Source organism: Cherax quadricarinatus, chromosome 85 (assembly GCF_038502225.1).
Source record: "Cherax quadricarinatus isolate ZL_2023a chromosome 85, ASM3850222v1, whole genome shotgun sequence".
Classification (NCBI taxonomy): domain Eukaryota; kingdom Metazoa; phylum Arthropoda; class Malacostraca; order Decapoda; family Parastacidae; genus Cherax; species Cherax quadricarinatus.
In genome coordinates, this window is record NC_091376.1 from 4,174,521 (window position 1) to 4,194,247 (window position 19,727).

The following is a 19,727-nucleotide window of genomic DNA, read 5'->3' on the forward strand; positions in this document are numbered from 1 at the left end:
TGGCAGTGATGGAACACAGGTAGTGGGGTTGGCAGTGATGGAACACAGGTAGTGGGGTTGGCAGTGATGGAACACAGGTAGAGGGGTTGGCAGTGATGGAACACAGGTAGTGGGGTTGACAGTGATGGAACACAGGTAGTGGGGTTGACAGTGATGGAACACAGGTAGTGGGGTTGACAGTGATGGAACACAGGTAGTGGGGTTGGCAGTGATGGAACACAGGTAGTGGGGTTGACAGTGATGGAACACAGGTAGTGGGGTTGGCAGTGATGGAACACAGGTAGAGGGGTTGACAGTGATGGAACACAGGTAGTGGGGTTGACAGTGATGGAACACAGGTAGTGGGGTTGGCAGTGATGGAACACAGGTAGTGGGGTTGGCAGTGATGGAACATAGGTAGTGGGGTTGACAGTGATGGAACACAGGTAGTGGGGTTGACAGTGATGGAACACAGGTAGTGGGGTTGACAGTGATGGAACACAGGTAGTGGGGTTGGCAGTGATGGAACACAGGTAGTGGGGTTGGCAGTGATGGAACACAGGTAGTGGAGTTGACAGTGATGGAACACAGGTAGTGGGGTTGACAGTGATGGAACACAGGTAGTGGGGTTGGCAGTGATGGAACACAGGTAGTGGGGTTGGCAGTGATGGAACACAGGTAGTGGGGTTGGCAGTGATGGAACACAGGTAGTGGGGTTGGCAGTGATGGAACACAGGTAGTGGGGTTGGCAGTGATGGAACACAGGTAGTGGGGTTGGCAGTGATGGAACACAGGTAGAGGGGTTGGCAGTGATGGAACACAGGTAGTGGGGTTGGCAGTGATGGAACACAGGTAGTGGGGTTGGCAGTGATGGAACACAGGTAGTGGGGTTGGCAGTGATGGAACGTGAGGGAGTGTCAGTGTAACAGACACTACCTGGCACTAATGATAAGTCCATCACAGGAAGCACCGTGTCACCACTACAACACACACAGCATGTGTTCACTTACAACACACACATGTGTTCACTTACAACACACACACAGCATGTGTTCACTTACAACACACACACAGCATGTGTTCACTTACAACACACACACAGCATGTGTTCACTTACAACACACACACAGCATGTGTTCACTTACAACACACACACAGCATGTGTTCACTTACAACACACACACAGCATGTGTTCACTTACAACACACACATGTGTTCACTTACAACACACACATGTGTTCACTTACAACACACACATGTGTTCACTTACAACACACACATGTGTTCACTTACAACACACACATGTGTTCACTTACAACACACACATGTGTTCACTTACAACACACACATGTGTTCACTTACAACACACACATGTGTTCACTTACAACACACACATGTGTTCACTTACAACACACACATGTGTTCACTTACAACACACACATGTGTTCACTTACAACACACACACAGCATGTGTTCACTTACAACACACACATGTGTTCACTTACAACACACACACAGCATGTGTTCACTTACAACACACACACAGCATGTGTTCACTTACAACACACACACAGCATGTGTTCACTTACAACACACACACAGCATGTGTTCACTTACAACACACACACAGCATGTGTTCACTTACAACACACACATGTGTTCACTTACAACACACACACAGCATGTGTTCACTTACAACACACACATGTGTTCAGTTACAACACACACACAGCATGTGTTCACTTACAACACACACACAGCATGTGTTCACTTACAACACACACACAGCATGTGTTCACTTACAACACACACACAGCATGTGTTCACTTACAACACACACACAGCATGTGTTCACTTACAACACACACACAGCATGTGTTCACTTACAACACACACACAGCATGTGTTCACTTACAACACACACACAGCATGTGTTCACTTACAACACACACACAGCATGTGTTCACTTACAACACACACACAGCATGTGTTCACTTACAACGCACACACAGCATGTGTTCACTTACAACGCACACACAGCATGTGTTCACTTACAACACACACATGTGTTCACTTACAACACACACACAGCATGTGTTCACTTACAACACACACACAGCATGTGTTCACTTACAACACACACATGTGTTCACTTACAACACACACACAGCATGTGTTCACTTACAACACACACACAGCATGTGTTCACTTACAACACACACATGTGTTCACTTACAACACACACACACATGTGTTCACTTACAACACACACACAGCATGTGTTCACTTACAACACACACACAGCATGTGTTCACTTACAACACACACACACACGTGTTCACTTACAACACACACATGTGTTCACTTACAACACACACACAGCATGTGTTCACTTACAACACACACACAGCATGTGTTCACTTACAACACACACACAGCATGTGTTCACTTACAACACACACACAGCATGTGTTCACTTACAACACACACACAGCATGTGTTCACTTACAACACACACACAGGATGTGTTCACTTACAACACACACATGTGTTCACTTGCAACACACACACACACACACACTCACACACACACACATGTTTAGTTACGACTCACACACACAACATGTGTTCACTTACAACACACACACACACAACATGTGTTCACTTACAACACACACACACACACACACACACACACACACACACACACACACACACACACACACACACACACACACACAGCATGCGTTCACTTGCAAAACACAGACATACACACACTAGCTGTGCTATTACTCAAGCATTCACTGGAGTCACAACGACAAGGCAATAAGATGTAGTTAAGATGGATCAGAGTGAGGGGAGGATAGCTCTGGTGCACGGAATCAAGAGCCCTTCTCCAGCATCAAGGCCAGTTTGTGGTAGCAACAGTGTGTACGAGAAACACTGAGACACAGACTAGAGATAAATGGTATAAAATACCGACACGCAGGAAAAATACACAGAATATACTGCATTTGTGCTCATTTTTTTAATAGACTAAATTTAACTACCCTAGTAAAAGATTTTATTAACCTAGACTTCCTTCTAACTTTTTTTTTTGTTTGTAAATGCTCAGTACACGTGAAGACAGTTTAGAATAAATCAGAGACGGAAGAAAAGGGAAGAAAAACTGCTTATAAAGAGAGAGTAAGCGGTGAGATAATGGCACACACACCCTTCCACCAGCTTACATTGCACAAATTTTTAATGGGCCATATATCGATTTGTGTTACCATTGGCTGCGTCCCTCCCGTGTTGATGCTTGGCCAGGTGTGTCCACTCAAACTCTGCTGCTGCAGCTGTGTATGTATCCTAGGCGTTTGGGTGTGTGTGTACGTGGGACCTACGTGTTTGGATGATTTTGCGTGTGTCTTGCGTGCGCTTGTGGCCTCATAAGTATAGGATGTAACAAGTATAGGATGTAATAAGATGTATGCTTCAGTTTTTATGTGAAAGTCGTATCAAAGATGTCACATGAAATATTATTTATATTGAGAGAGAGAGAGAGAGGGAGGAGAAATTGCACCAGTCAACTATAGTGATAATATAGCATTTATTGTGGTGGAGACGGAAAAAAAAAAAAAAAAAAAAATAGAGAAGCTAGATACAGCGATTGATAAACAAAGGTGGAGGCTCGACCGTTCGTCATTGTAGGAGTGCCAGCAGTCACCGGCTCTTCAACACGCAAGTTATACTTTTGTATCAATCAAATCACATATTACTCGGGTAGATAATTTCCAGTAGATCCTTCATGTGTTAGCTCAAATCACCGACCAGTATGGTTTAAATAAGTGACCCACTGATCAGATCAGATAGACTGGTCCGAACCCTTGACTGGTCCGAACCCTTGACTGGTCCGAACCCTTGACTGGTCCGAACCCTTGACTGGTCCGAACCCTTGACTGGTCCGAACCCTGGACTGGTTTCAAACGGTTTCGTTGTGCACCACCTAGCAGGTTATTAATAGAATATTCAAGAGGTTGCTAGTAGAATTGCAGTAAATCAACCATTCAAATCATTATGAAGCTGTGTGTAGTCTGTGGTCAGTCAAACAAACGGGCTTCCACATGCATAAATTGTCATTTCTGTGGAAATTGGTGTCACGCCCCTTGTGCAGATATCCAAGAACTAGCTACAAGCAGTATTAAAACAGGGAAGTGTTTTTGGGTATGCCCAAATGAGATAAATCTGTGGACTAAAATCACAAGGGTATTAAAAGAGGTCAACATCAAAGCTGCTTTCATAGAAAACCTGGAAGCTTTCTACAACAGATGGGAACATAAAAAGTCCGGGCTGAATGGTACTGCCCTTGATACTGGCCATGTAGTCAGAAACTGTAAGGCTGGAGATGATGTCCTGGTAGTCAGTAAATGGGGGGCTGATAGTGCTGTCCTGGGAGACAGTAATGGGGAAGCTGGAGGTGCTGTCCTGGGAGACAGTAATGGTGAAGCTGGAGGTGCTGTCCTGGGAGACAGTAATGGTGAAGCTGGAGATGCTGTCCTGGGAGACAGTAATGGGGAAGCTGGAGATGCTGTCCTGGGAGACAGTAATGGTGAAGCTGGAGATTTTGTCCAGGTAGTCGGGAATTATACGCAGGAAGGAATACATATGAATGACCGCATAGGGGACAGGAGCCATAGTAGGGAAACAAGTGTAGTCAAAGATAAGATAAAACCAATATTGCAAACTAGAAATACCGCAGGAAATAGCAAACAAGAGGACTCCACTAGCAATAGTGAGGATATATTACCAAAAACAAATGGTGGGAGCTCCATTGTTGGTGCTAGGGAGGATAGAAGTAAGACAGGGAAACATGCACCAACAGGGAATACAGTCACAGAAACCCAAGGCAAACGGAAACCAAGCCTGTGCACATACTATGCACTCGGTATCTGCTGGCATGGGAAATCTGGAAAAACAGATGGGACGTGCAACTATGACCACCCTAGGAAATGCCATGCCCATATGACAACAGGAAAATGCAAACTCCCTTCCTGTAAGCTTTTTCACCCTGAACTGTGTACCTCTTCAGTACAGGAAAGACTGTGCTATAACTTAAATTGCCAGGCATACCATCTAAAGGGGACAAAAAGATACAAAACATCCAGGCCATGGGAAAACCTGGGTAGCCACAGCCACTCAAGAGGGAGAGGTTTTTTAGTGCCAGGAAGGAAAAAAAACTGGCAGGAAATGGCAGAAATCGTACACCAAATCCAGTCATTCCTGGAGTGGAACCACAGTCGATGGCCTCCACTCCAAACCAACAGATACAGATACTAATGCCGGAAAAAAAATCCCCCCCCAGTACCAACAATACCACCAGTCCGATAACATTCTTCTTTGCAAATATACAGGGTCTAAAGCCAGCAACAAACAACAAAATACCTTTCATCCGTGGACTGCTTGCAGAGGCAAAGGCAATGTTCGCGGCTTTCACTGAGACCCACATAAAGGATCACTTGGACAACGAAATATGGATCCCAGGTTACAACCTATACAGATGTGACAGAGTGAACAGGCAAAAGGGGGGGGGTTGGCCTGTACATTGCAGAGTCACTTGTTTGCACAGAACTGCTAAATGCCTCAAATGATGTAGTGGAAGTTTTAGCAGTAAAGGTCGAGAACCAAAACCTAGTCATTGTGATAGTCTACAAGCCTCCGGATGCAACATCCCAGCAATTCCAGGAACAGCTGTTAAAAATTGACCACTGTCTGGAAAACCTTCCAGCTCCTGCACCCAACATCTTGCTCCTGGGGGATTTCAACTTAAGGCACCTAAAATGGAGGAATATAGCAAATAATATTGTTGCAGTAATAACACCAGGAGGCAGCTCTGATGAAAACTCACACTCACGCGAGCTTTTAAATCTCTGCACAAAATTCAATTTAAACCAGCAAATAATAGAGCCTACTAGACTGGAGAATACACTAGACCTCATCTTCACTAACAATGATGATCTGATAAGAAATATCACCATATCAAAAACAATATACTCAGATCACAACATAATTGAGGTTCAGTCATGTATGCGCGGAGCCCCAGACCGACATAATGAGATTAGTCACGAGGGAGCATTCACCAAATTCAACTTCAATAACAAAAACATAAAGTGGGACCAAGTAAACCAAGTCCTAACCGATATAAGCTGGGAAGATATACTAAGCAACACAGACCCCAACTTATGCCTAGAACAGATTAACTCGGTAGCACTCGATGTATGCACAAGGCTTATTCCTCTAAGAAAAAGGAGGAGTAGATGTAAAACAGAAAGAGACAGGCGCTCCCTTTACAGGCGACGGAAAAGAATAACAGAGCGGCTAAAAGAGGTCAATATATCTGAAATGCGTAGGGAGACACTGGTCAGAGAAATAGCAAGCATCGAACTTAAGCTAAAAGAATCCTTTAGGAGTCAGGAATCGCGGGAAGAACTAAAAGCCATAAATGAAATCGAAAGAAACCCAAAGTATTTCTTCTCCTATGCCAAATCAAAATCGAGAACAACGTCCAGTATTGGGCCCCTACTTAAACAAGATGGGTCCTACACAGATGACAACAAGGAAATGAGTGAGCTACTCAAGTCCCAATATGACTCAGTTTTTAGCAAGCCGCTAACCAGACTGAGAGTCGAAGATCAAAATGAATTTTTTATGAGAGAGCCACAAAATTTGATTAACACAAGCCTATCCGATGTTATCCTGACGCCAAATGACTTCGAACAGGCGATAAATGACATGCCCATGCACTCTGCCCCAGGGCCAGACTCATGGAACTCTGTGTTCATCAAGAACTGCAAGAAGCCCCTATCACGAGCCTTTTCCATCCTATGGAGAGGGAGCATGGACACGGGGGTCGTCCCACAGTTACTAAAAACAACAGACATAGCCCCACTCCACAAAGGGGGCAGTAAAGCAACAGCAAAGAACTACAGACCAATAGCACTAACATCCCATATCATAAAAATCTTTGAAAGGGTCCTAAGAAGCAAGATCACCACGCATCTAGAAACCCATCAGTTACACAACCCAGGGCAACATGGGTTTAGAACAGGTCGCTCCTGTCTGTCTCAACTATTGGACCACTACGACAAGGTCCTAAATGCACTAGAAGACAAAAAGAATGCAGATGTAATATATACAGACTTTGCAAAAGCCTTCGACAAGTGTGACCATGGCGTAATAGCGCACAAAATGCGTGCTAAAGGAATAACAGGAAAAGTCGGTCGATGGATCTATAATTTCCTCACTAACAGAACACAGAGAGTAGTCGTCAACAGAGTAAAGTCCGAGGCAGCTACGGTGAAAAGCTCTGTTCCACAAGGCACAGTACTCGCTCCCATCTTGTTCCTCATCCTTATATCCGACATAGACAAGGATGTCAGCCACAGCACCGTGTCTTCCTTTGCAGATGACACCCGAATCTGCATGACAGTGTCTTCCATTGCAGACACTGCAAAGCTCCAGGCAGACATCAACCAAATCTTTCAGTGGGCTGCAGAAAACAATATGAAGTTCAACGATGAGAAATTTCAATTACTCAGATATGGTAAACATGAGGAAATTAAATCTTCATCAGAGTACAAAACAAATTCTGGCCACAAAATAGAGCGAAACACCAACGTCAAAGACCTGGGAGTGATCATGTCGGAGGATCTCACCTTCAAGGACCATAACATTGTATCAATCGCATCTGCTAGAAAAATGACAGGATGGATAATGAGAACCTTCAAAACTAGGGAGGCCAAGCCCATGATGACACTCTTCAGGTCACTTGTTCTATCTAGGCTGGAATATTGCTGCACACTAACAGCACCTTTCAAGGCAGGTGAAATTGCCGACCTAGAAAATGTACAGAGAACTTTCACGGCGCGCATAACGGAGATAAAACACCTCAATTATTGGGAGCGCTTGAGGTTCCTAAACCTGTATTCCCTGGAACGCAGGAGGGAGAGATACATGATTATATACACCTGGAAAATCCTAGAGGGACTAGTACCGAACTTGCACACGAAAATCACCCACTACGAAAGCAAAAGACTTGGCAGACGATGCACCATCCCCCCAATGAAAAGCAGGGGTGTCACTAGCACGTTAAGAGACCATACAATAAGTGTCAGGGGCCCGAGACTGTTCAACTGCCTCCCAGCACACATAAGGGGGATTACCAACAGACCCCTGGCAGTCTTCAAGCTGGCACTGGACAAGCACCTAAAGTCAGTTCCGGATCAGCCGGGCTGTGGCTCGTATGTTGGTTTGCGTGCAGCCAGCAGCAACAGCCTGGTTGATCAGGCTCTGATCCACCAGGAGGCCTGGTCTCAGACCGGGCCGCGGGGGCGTTGACCCCCGGAACTCTCTCCAGGTAAACTCCAGGTATATATATATATATATATATATATATATATATATATATATATATATATATATATATATATATATATATATATACATATATATACATATATATATATATATATATATATATATATATATATATATATATATATATATATATAATCTTGGTTAGTAGAGGCGGTTGCTTGTATATTGAAGGAGGGCGTGTGTGTGTGTACATTGATCACGGGGTAAGATGATCCTGGCGTGTGTTGAGGACAAAGGCAGCCTTGAGAATCCCAGCACAGGTCCTACATCATCACTATGAACCACAGCCAGACTACTACTACTACTACTACTACTACTACTACTATTACTATTACCACTACTACTACTACTACTACTACTATTATTACTATTACCACTACTACTACTACTATTACTACTACTACTACTACTACGACTACTACTACTATCACTACTACTACTACTACTACTACTACTACTACTACTACTACTACTATTATTACTATTACTACTACTACTATTATTACTATTACCACTACTACTACTACTACTACTATTATTACTACTACTACTACTATTACTACTACTACTACTATTACTACTACTACTATTACTATTACTACTATTACTATTACTACTACTATTACTACTACTACTACTATTACTACTACTACTATTACTACTATTACTACTACTACCACTATTACTACTACTATTACTATTACTACTATTACTATTACTACTAATATTACTATTACTACTACTATTATTACTACTACTATTACTACGACTACTACTACAACAACAACTACTACTACTACGACTACTACTACTACGACTACTACTACTACAACTATAACAACTACAACTACAACAACTACAACTACAACAACTACTACTACTACTACGACTACTACTACTACGACTACTACTACTACAACAACTATAACAACTACAACTACAACAACTACAACAACTACTACTACTACTACTACGACTACTACTACTACAACAACTATAACAACTACAACAACTACAACAACTACTACTACTACTACTACGATTACTACTACAACAACTATAACAACTACAACAACTACAACAACAACTACTACTACTACTACGACTACTAATACTACGACTACTACTACTACAACAACTACAACTACAACAACTACAACAACTACAACACCAACTACTACTACTACTACTACAACAACAACTACTACTACTACTACTACAACCACCACCACTACCACCACCTGCCGCCTCTTGACATTTCGCTGATATTGCCAGTGGGATTTTATGTGTCAAAAAAATATGAAAAAAGTGTCTCCTGACTCAGGTGTTGATCATATATAAACTCTCTCAGTGGAAGTTTTGCTCATTTGAATGAGGTTTTTCCGCCTATGGCTTCCCAGCTATTTGGAATAACATCTGCCAGTGGCGCAGCCTGAATTTCCTTGTGGAGGGAGGGGGTATGCAGGGGGGGGGCTTAAAAATCAAAAGATGCCGCAAAATCAAAGAAATAGATTTTAATATGATTTTCAGTGTGAAAAATATCTTAAAATATATTTTGTGGTCACTGGTCAGTAACGATAATTAGTTATTAATTGAAAAAAAGGCATTTGCATATTTTTTTTTTTACCTTCGCTCCGTGACTGCCGTTGTTTACTGTCTTAATGGTGAGATGTTCACTCACAGGTCCATTGTTTACTGTCTTAATGGTGAGATGTTCACTCACAGGTCCATTGTTTACTGTCTTAATGGTGAGATGTTCACTCACAGGTCCATTGTTTACTGTCTTAATGGTGAGATGTTCACTCACAGGTCCATTGTTTACTGTCTTAATGGTGAGATGTTCACTCACAGGTCCATTGTTTACTGTCTTAATGGTGAGATGTTCACTCACAGAACCATTGTTTCCTGTCTTAATGGTGAGATGTTCACTCACAGGTCCATTGTTTACTGTCTTAATGGTGAGATGTTCACTCACAGGTCCATTGTTTACTGTCTTAATGGTGAGATGTTCACTCACAGGACCATTGTTTCCTGTCTTAATGGTGAGATGTTCACTCACAGGTCCATTGTTTACTGTCTTAATGGTGAGATGTTCACTCACAGGTCCATTGTTTACTGTCTTAATGGTGAGATGTTCACTCACAGAACCATTGTTTCCTGTCTTAATGGTGAGATGTTCACTCACAGGTCCATTGTTTACTGTCTTAATGGTGAGATGTTCACTCACAGGTCCATTGTTTACTGTCTTAATGGTGAGATGTTCACTCACAGGACCATTGTTTCCTGTCTTAATGGTGAGATGTTCACTCACAGGTCCATTGTTTACTGTATTAATGGTGAGATGTTCACTCACAGGTCCATTGTTTACTGTATTAATGGTGAGATGTTCACTCACAGGTCCATTGTTTACTGTCTTAATGGTGAGATGTTCACTCACAGGACCATTGTTTCCTGTCTTAATGGTGAGATGTTCACTCACAGGTCCATTGTTTACTGTATTAATGGTGAGATGTTCACTCACAGGTCCATTGTTTACTGTATTAATGGTGAGATGTTCACTCACAGGTCCATTGTTTACTGTATTAATGGTGAGATGTTCACTCACAGGTCCATTGTTTACTCTCTTAATGGTGGGATGTTCACTCACAGGTCCATTGTTTACTGTCTTAATGGTGGGATGTTCACTCACAGGTCCATTGTTTACTGTCTTAATGGTGAGATGTTCACTCACAGGACCATTGTTTACTCTCTTAATGGTGGGATGTTCACTCACAGGTCCATTGTTTACTGTCTTAATGGTGAGATGTTCACTCACAGGACCGTTGTTTACTCTCTTAATGGTGGGATGTTCACTCACAGGACCATTGTTTACTGTCTTAATGGTGAGATGTTCACTCACAAGACCATTGTTTACTGTCTTAATGGTGAGATGTTCACTCACAGGACCATTGTTTACTCTCTTAATGGGATGTTCACTCACAGGACCATTGTTTACTGTCTTAATGGTGAGATGTTCACTCACAAGACCATTGTTTACTGTCTTAATGGTGAGATGTTCACTCACAGGACCATTGTTTACTGTCTTAATGGTGGGATGTTCACTCACAGGACCATTGTTTACTGTATTAATGGTGGGATGTTCACTCACAGGTCCATTGTTTACTGTCCTAATGGTGAGACGTTCACTCACAGGACCATTGTTTACTGTCTTAATGGTGAGATGTTCACTCACAGGACCATTGTTTACTGTCTTAATGGTGGGATGTTCACTCACAGGTCCATTGTTTACTCTCTTAATGGTGAGATGTTCACTCACAGGACCATTGTTTGCTCTCTTAATGGTGGGATGTTCACTCGCATGACCATTGTTTACTGTCCTAATGGTGAGATGTTCACTCACAGGCCCATTGTTTACTGTCTTAATGGTGGGATGTTCACTTACAGGACCATTGTTTACTGTCTTAATGGTGAGATGTTCACTCACAGGTCCATTGTTTACTGTATTAATGGTGGGATGGTCACTCACAGGACCATTGTTTACTGTCTTAATGGTGGGATGTTCACTCACAGGTCCATTGTTTACTGTATTAATGGTGGGAAGTTCACTCACAGGTCCATTGTTTACTGTCTTAATGGTGGGATGTTCACTCACAGGTCCATTGTTTACTGTCTTAATGGTGGGATGTTCACTCACAGGTCCATTGTTTACTGTATTAATGGTGGGATGTTCACTCACAGGTCCATTGTTTACTGTGTTAATGGTGGGATGTTCACTCACAGGCCCATTGTTTACTGTCTTAATGGTGGGATGTTCACTCACAGGTCCATTGTTTACTGTATTAATGGTGGGATGGTCACTCACAGGACCATTGTTTCCTGTCTTAATGGTGAGATGTTCACTCACAGGACCATTGTTTATTGTCTTAATGGTGGGATGTTCACTCACAGGACCATTGTTTACTGTCTTAATGGTGAGATGTTCACTCACAGGCCCATTGTTTACTGTATTAATGGTGGGATGTTCACTCACAGGTCCATTGTTTACTGCCTTAATGGTGGGATGTTCACTTACAGGTCCATTGTTTACTGCCTTAATGGTGGGATGTTCACTCATAGGTCCATTGTTTACTGTCTTAATGGTGGGATGTTCACTCACAGGACCATTGTTTACTGTCTTAATGGTGAGATGTTCACTCACAGGACCATTGTTTACTGTCTTCATGGTGGGATGTTCACTCACAGGACCATTGTTTACTGTCTTAATGGTGGGATGGTCACTCACAGGACCATTGTTTACTGTCTTAATGGTGGGATGGTCACTCACATGACCATTGTTTACTGTCTTAATGGTGGGATGGTCACTCACAGGACCATTGTTTACTGTCTTAATGGTGGGATGGTCACTCACAGGACCATTGTTTACTGTCTTAATGGTGGGATGGTCACTCACAGGACCATTGTTTACTTTCTTAATGGTGGGATGGTCATTCACAGGACCGTTGTTTACTGTCTTAATGGTGGGATGGTCACTCACAGGACCATTGTTTACTGTCTTAATGGTGGGATGGTCACTCACAGGACCATTGTTTACTGTCTTAATGGTGAGATGTTCACTCACAGGACCATTGTTTACTGTCTTAATGGTGGGATGTTCACTCACAGGACCATTGTTTACTCTCTTAATGGTGGGATGGTCACTCACAGGACCATTGTTTACTGTCTTAATGGTGGGATGGTCACTCACAGGACCATTGTTTACTTTCTTAATGGTGGGATGGTCATTCACAGGACCGTTGTTTACTGTCTTAATGGTGGGATGGTCACTCACAGGACCATTGTTTACTGTCTTAATGGTGGGATGGTCACTCACAGGACCATTGTTTACTGTCTTAATGGTGAGATGTTCACTCACAGGACCATTGTTTACTGTCTTAATGGTGGGATGTTCACTCACAGGACCATTGTTTACTCTCTTAATGGTGGGATGGTCACTCACAGGACCATTGTTTACTGTCTTAATGGTGAGATGGTCACTCACAGGACCATTGTTTGCTCTCTTAATGGTGGGATGGTCACTCACAGGACCATTGTTTACTGTCTTAATGGTGGGATGGTCACTCACAGGACCATTGTTTACTGTCTTAATGGTGGGATGTTCACTCACAGGACCATTGTTTACTCTCTTTATAGTTGGATGTTCACTCACAGGACCATTGTTTACTCTCTTTATGGTGGGATGGTCACTCACAGGACCATTGTTTACTCTCTTAATGGTGGGATGGTCACTCACAGGACCATTGTTTACTGTCTTAATGGTGAGATGGTCATTCACAGGACCATTGTTTGCTCTCTTAATGGTGGGATGGTCACTCACAGGACCATTGTTTACTGCCATAATGGTGCGATGGTCACTCACAGGACCATTGTTTACTGTCTTAATGGTGGGATGTTCACTCACAGGACCATTGTTTACTGTCTTAATGGTGGGATGGTCACTCACAGGACCATTGTTTACTGTCTTAATGGTGAGATGGTCACTCACAGGACCATTGTTTGCTCTCTTAATGGTGGGATGGTCACTCACAGGACCATTGTTTACTGTCTTAATGGTGGGATGGTCACTCACAGGACCATTGTTTACTGTCTTAATGGTGAGATGTTCACTCACAGGACCATTGTTTACTCTCTTAATAGTTGGATGTTCACTTACAGGACCATTGTTTACTCTCTTAATGGTGGGATGGTCACTCACAGGACCATTGTTTACTCTCTTAATGGTGGGATGGTCACTCACAGGACCATTGTTTACTCTCTTAATGGTGGGATGGTCACTCACAGGAGTGACACTGACCATTAAAGTCGCCCCTCGGGACGAGACAGTTTGAGACGTGTAGATAGATGGTTCAGAGAACCTACACGTTGATAAATTAGACATATGTGCAACACTGGGGGTATCTTTAGTGTGGAAACGTTTCATCACACAGTGTCTTCATCAGTCCAGTACAAAGAAGAATGATGAAGATCAGAAGGAGTTTGAGGTAATCAGTCCCTCAACATGGAGTGGATGTAATCAGTCCATCAATCTTGATAAGAATACAGCATATACTGTATTCTTACCAAGACTGGTGGACTATTTACATCGACTCTAGGGACAAAGTGATTGTATTGGGCTAATGAAGCTAATATGTGGTTTCCACAATAAAAATTATCATGTTGAGACGTTTTTATAGTCAGAGACTCCCTTAAAGTGTCTTGATGTTCGTGATGTCACCTACAGACATCCTCGATATAAATCATGTCAGTTGCGGAACTGGGATATATTTAAAGTATGCTGGTCTATTTAAAGGAGGCAGAAGTAATGCAATGCTGAATCTTACTCTCTTCTGGATATGCGAGAAAGATCAAGGTTTATTGTTAAAGATCAGAGGAACTAGCCAGCATCCTTACATCAACTAACTAGTCATTTATGTCTGGCTTGCTTGACTTTGCAGATACTTGTTATAAAGATCATGATCAATCTGGTATAGGTCATCAAATAAAGATTGATGACAAGAATGACGCATCAGGAGTAACCCTTGTTGACAGTACGCACATTCCGGCTCCCAGTACCGAGACTAGTGGTGATACCGGAGGTTCTGGTGCTTCAGAAACTGACACTGGTACTAGCCCCGTCACCGGTCCTGATGATGCTAGTCCTGGCGACCCTGACGGTTTTAGGGTTTGTGCAGATGGTCGTACCAGTGAGGCTCGTGTTAGCAGTGGTGCTGGTGATGCTGTCAGTATTGGTTCTGGCTCAGGTACAAATCCATAAATTACACCACTTGGGAACTCGGAGCCACGAAACCACAGCCACTGAAAACCTGCAATGTGCAAATACGGACCTTAACACGCAGAGAACTACATATATAAACATCCCAAAATATGTCGAAATCTTCTGAATAAAGGTACGTGCCGCTCAAGATCCTGCAACAAGCTGTTTCACCCAAAAGTGTGCGAAGTTCAGTAAATGAGGGATATTAATGTGATTTAATTAAGCTGTCCTGTCTTCCATAAACTGGGTATGAGGCGTATAAAAGCCTCGTGAACGCCAGTTTAAACATGCAAAATATAATAAAGAATATGAGGCACAATATAGTCACATGGGAGAGAAACCACGACGTTTCGGTCGGTCTTGGACCATTTACATTGTCACAGTGTGACATTGCAAATGGTCCAAGACGGACCGAAACGTCATCGTAAACTTCTCACTTGTACGTGCGGGTTATTTTTGTAAATTATATTAATAAAACCAGCAGGGATTTTTTAGTGCCAGGCAGAAGAAAAGGATGGCAAGAAATGTTAAGAATATATCACTTACGAACTAGGATTGGAATCAGAGTCATTGGGGAGCGCATCAGAGCCTCGGGTACTAAGTGCAACTAACAGATCCTCAGCATAGCGACTAGCAATGTGTCATCTTTTGTGTTTGCAAACGTACAAGGTCTCAACTCGTTAAAAAAAAATTGATAGACTTCATCAAGGGTTGTCTCACGGAGTCCAATGTGATGTTTGCAGCTATTATAGACACACAAAAGACTATTTTAATAGATAAATATGCATTCTTGCTTGCAACCTATTTACATACGACCGGAAGAACTGGCAACAAAAGGGGTAAGGGTTGGACTATATGGTAAGGAACCTCTCATATGCTCTGGGGTTAAAGATAATGTAGTTGAAGTTTTTGGTAGTCAAAATTGAAAATCAGAGCCTAGTTGTGCTTATATGTAAACCACCGGATATAACTTCCCATCAGTTCAATTCGAGCATTCTCTTAAAAGCCTATCTAACCTGGTCACAGATATCTTGTAGCTTGGCGATTTCAATTTGGGACATCTTAAATGGAAGAATGCTTCAAGGATTGGTGTTTGGAAGAATAGTCTCGAACAGCAATAACTGGAAATTTATTGTCGATTCCAGTGAATTCGCCTGTAGTTATCAGTTTACAGAAGCGTCCAGACATTGAAACACCCAAGACCAGTGTCTCCCAAACTTTTTTCTCTGAGCTGCACTTTCGAAATAAAAATTTGCTCGCGCCACACTGATTTTTTTTACCGATAAGAAATACATTTTAAAAATAGATTCAAATTTCTTGTAAGATAAAAACTGATTATTTCGTCACTGTGAATGAATGTGATATATACAAGCAACTGTGCTTGTCCACTAATGTCGGTCCATTCAGCAGCTTGACAAACTTACAATTCTTCATACTTTCAGAAATACGATTCTCAATATTAATTAACATATCAAGTTTTCTTCTGTGACTTGTATTATCAAACAAAGGAATTTGCATAACTGCTCGTTCAGCATCACCAGTAAACACTGCACTTAACACAGAGATGATAGCTGCAAACACTGCACTTAACACAGAGATGATAGCTGCAAACACTGCACTTAACACAGAGATGATAGCTGCAAACACTGCACTTAACACAGAGACGATAGCTACAAACACTGCACTTAACACAGAGACGATAGCTACAAACACTACACTTAACACAGAGACGATAGCTACAAACACTGCACTTAACACAGAGATGATAGCTGCAAACACTGCACTTAACACAGATGATAGCTGCAAACACTACACTTAACACAGAGATGATAGCTGCAAACACTGCACTTAACACAGAGATGATAGCTGCAAACACTGCACTTAACACAGAGATGATAGCTGCAAACACTGCACTTAACACAGAGATGATAGCTGCAAACACTACACTTAACACAGAGATGATAGCTGCAAACACTACACTTAACACAGAGATGATAGCTGCAAACACTGCACTTAACACAGAGATGATAGCTGCAAACACTGCACTTAACACAGAGATGATAGCTGCAAACACTGCACTTAACACAGAGATGATAGCTGCAAACACTACACTTAACACAGAGATGATAGCTGCAAACACTGCACTTAACACAGAGATGATAGCTGCAAACACTGCACTTAACACAGAGATGATAGCTGCAAACACTGCACTTAACAGAGATGATAGCTGCAAACACTGCACTTAACACAGATGATAGCTGCAAACACTACACTTAACACAGAGATGATAGCTGCAAACACTGCACTTAACACAGAGATGATAGCTGCAAACACTGCACTTAACACAGAGATGATAGCTGCAAACACTGCACTTAACACAGAGATGATAGCTGCAAACACTACACTTAACACAGAGATGATAGCTGCAAACACTGCACTTAACACAGATGATAGCTGCAAACACTACACTTAACACAGAGATGATAGCTGCAAACACTGCACTTAACACATAGATGATAGCTGCAAACACTGCACTTAACAGAGATGATAGCTGCAAACACTGCACTTAACACAGATGATAGCTGCAAACACTGCACTTAACACAGATGATAGCTGCAAACACTACACTTAACACAGAGATGATAGCTGCAAACACTGCACTTAACACAGAGATGATAGCTGCAAACACTGCACTTAACACAGAGATGATAGCTGCAAACACTGCACTTAACACAGAGATGATAGCTGCAAACACTGCACTTAACACAGAGATGATAGCTGCAAACACTGCACTTAACACAGAGATGATAGCTGCAAACACTACACTTAACACAGAGATGATAGCTGCAAACACTACACTTAACACAGAGATGATAGCTGCAAACACTGCACTTAACACAGAGATGATAGCTGCAAACACTACACTTAACACAGAGATGATAGCTGCAAACACTACACTTAACACAGAGATGATAGCTGCAAACACTGCACTTAACACAGAGATGATAAATGCAAACACTGCACTTAACACAGAGATGATAGCTGCAGACACTACACTTAACACAGAGATGATAGCTGCAAACACTACACTTAACACAGATGATAGCTGCAAACACTACACTTAACACAGAGATGATAGCTGTAAACACTGCACTTAACACAGAGATTATAGCTGCAAACACTACACTTAACACAGAGATGATAGCTGCAAACACTACACTTAACACAGAGATGATAGCTGCAAACACTGCACTTAACACAGAGATGATAGCTGCAAACACCACTTAACACAGAGATGATAGCTGCAAACACTGCACTTAACACAGAGATGATAGCTGCAAACACTACACTTAACACAGAGATGATAGCTGCAAACACTACACTTAACACAGAGATGATAGCTGCAAACACTGCACTTAACACAGAGATGATAAATGCAAACACTGCACTTAACACAGAGATGATAGCTGCAGACACTACACTTAACACAGAGATGATAGCTGCAAACACTACACTTAACACAGATGATAGCTGCAAACACTACACTTAACACAGAGATGATAGCTGTAAACACTGCACTTAACACAGAGATTATAGCTGCAAACACTACACTTAACACAGAGATGATAGCTGCAAACACTACACTTAACACAGAGATGATAGCTGCAAACACTACACTTAACACAGAGATGATAGCTGCAAACACTACACTTAACACAGAGATGATAGCTGCAAACACTGCACTTAACACAGAGATGATAGCTGCAAACACTGCACTTAACACAGAGATGATAGCTGCAAACACTACACTTAACACAGAGATGATAGCTGCAAACACTACACTTAACACAGAGATGATAGCTGCAAACACTGCACTTAACACAGAGATGATAGCTGCAAACACTGCACTTAACACAGAGATGATAGCTGCCATCCTCTCTCTCCACATCAGTGTGGCACCACACTTGCCATCCTCTCTGACTACACCAGTGTGGCACCACACCTGCCATCCTCTCTGACTACACCAGTGTGGCACCACACCTGCCATCCTCTCTGACTACACCAGTGTGGCACCACACCTGCCATCCTCTCTCACTGCACCAGTGGCACCACACCTGCCATCCTCTCTCACTGCACCAGTGTGGCACCACACCTGCCATCCTCTCTCGCCGCACCAGTGTTGCACCATACCTGCCATCCTCTCTCACCACACCAGTGTGGCGCCACACCTGCCATTCTCTCTCACTGCACCAGTGTGGCACCACACCTGCCATCCTCTCTCGCCGCACCAGTGTGGCACCACACCTGCCATCCTCTCTCGCCGCACCAGTGTTGCACCATACCTGCCATCCTCTCACCACACCAGTGTGGCGCCACACCTGCCATCCTCTCTCACTGCATCAGTGTGGCACCACACCTGCATCAGTATGGCACCTGCCATTCTCTCTCACTGCACCAGTGTCGCACCACACCTGCCATCCTCTCACCCCACCAGCGTGGTGCCACACCTGCCATTCTCTCT

The 19,727-nt window shown here is 42.6% G+C and overlaps 1 protein-coding gene across 1 annotated transcript in view; it reads left to right on the plus strand.

Annotated features, from left to right (window-relative positions):
* Positions 1 to 19,727, plus strand: part of sano (serrano) — a 939,183-nt gene that overhangs the window by 908,108 nt on the left and 11,348 nt on the right. The window lies entirely within an intron of this gene.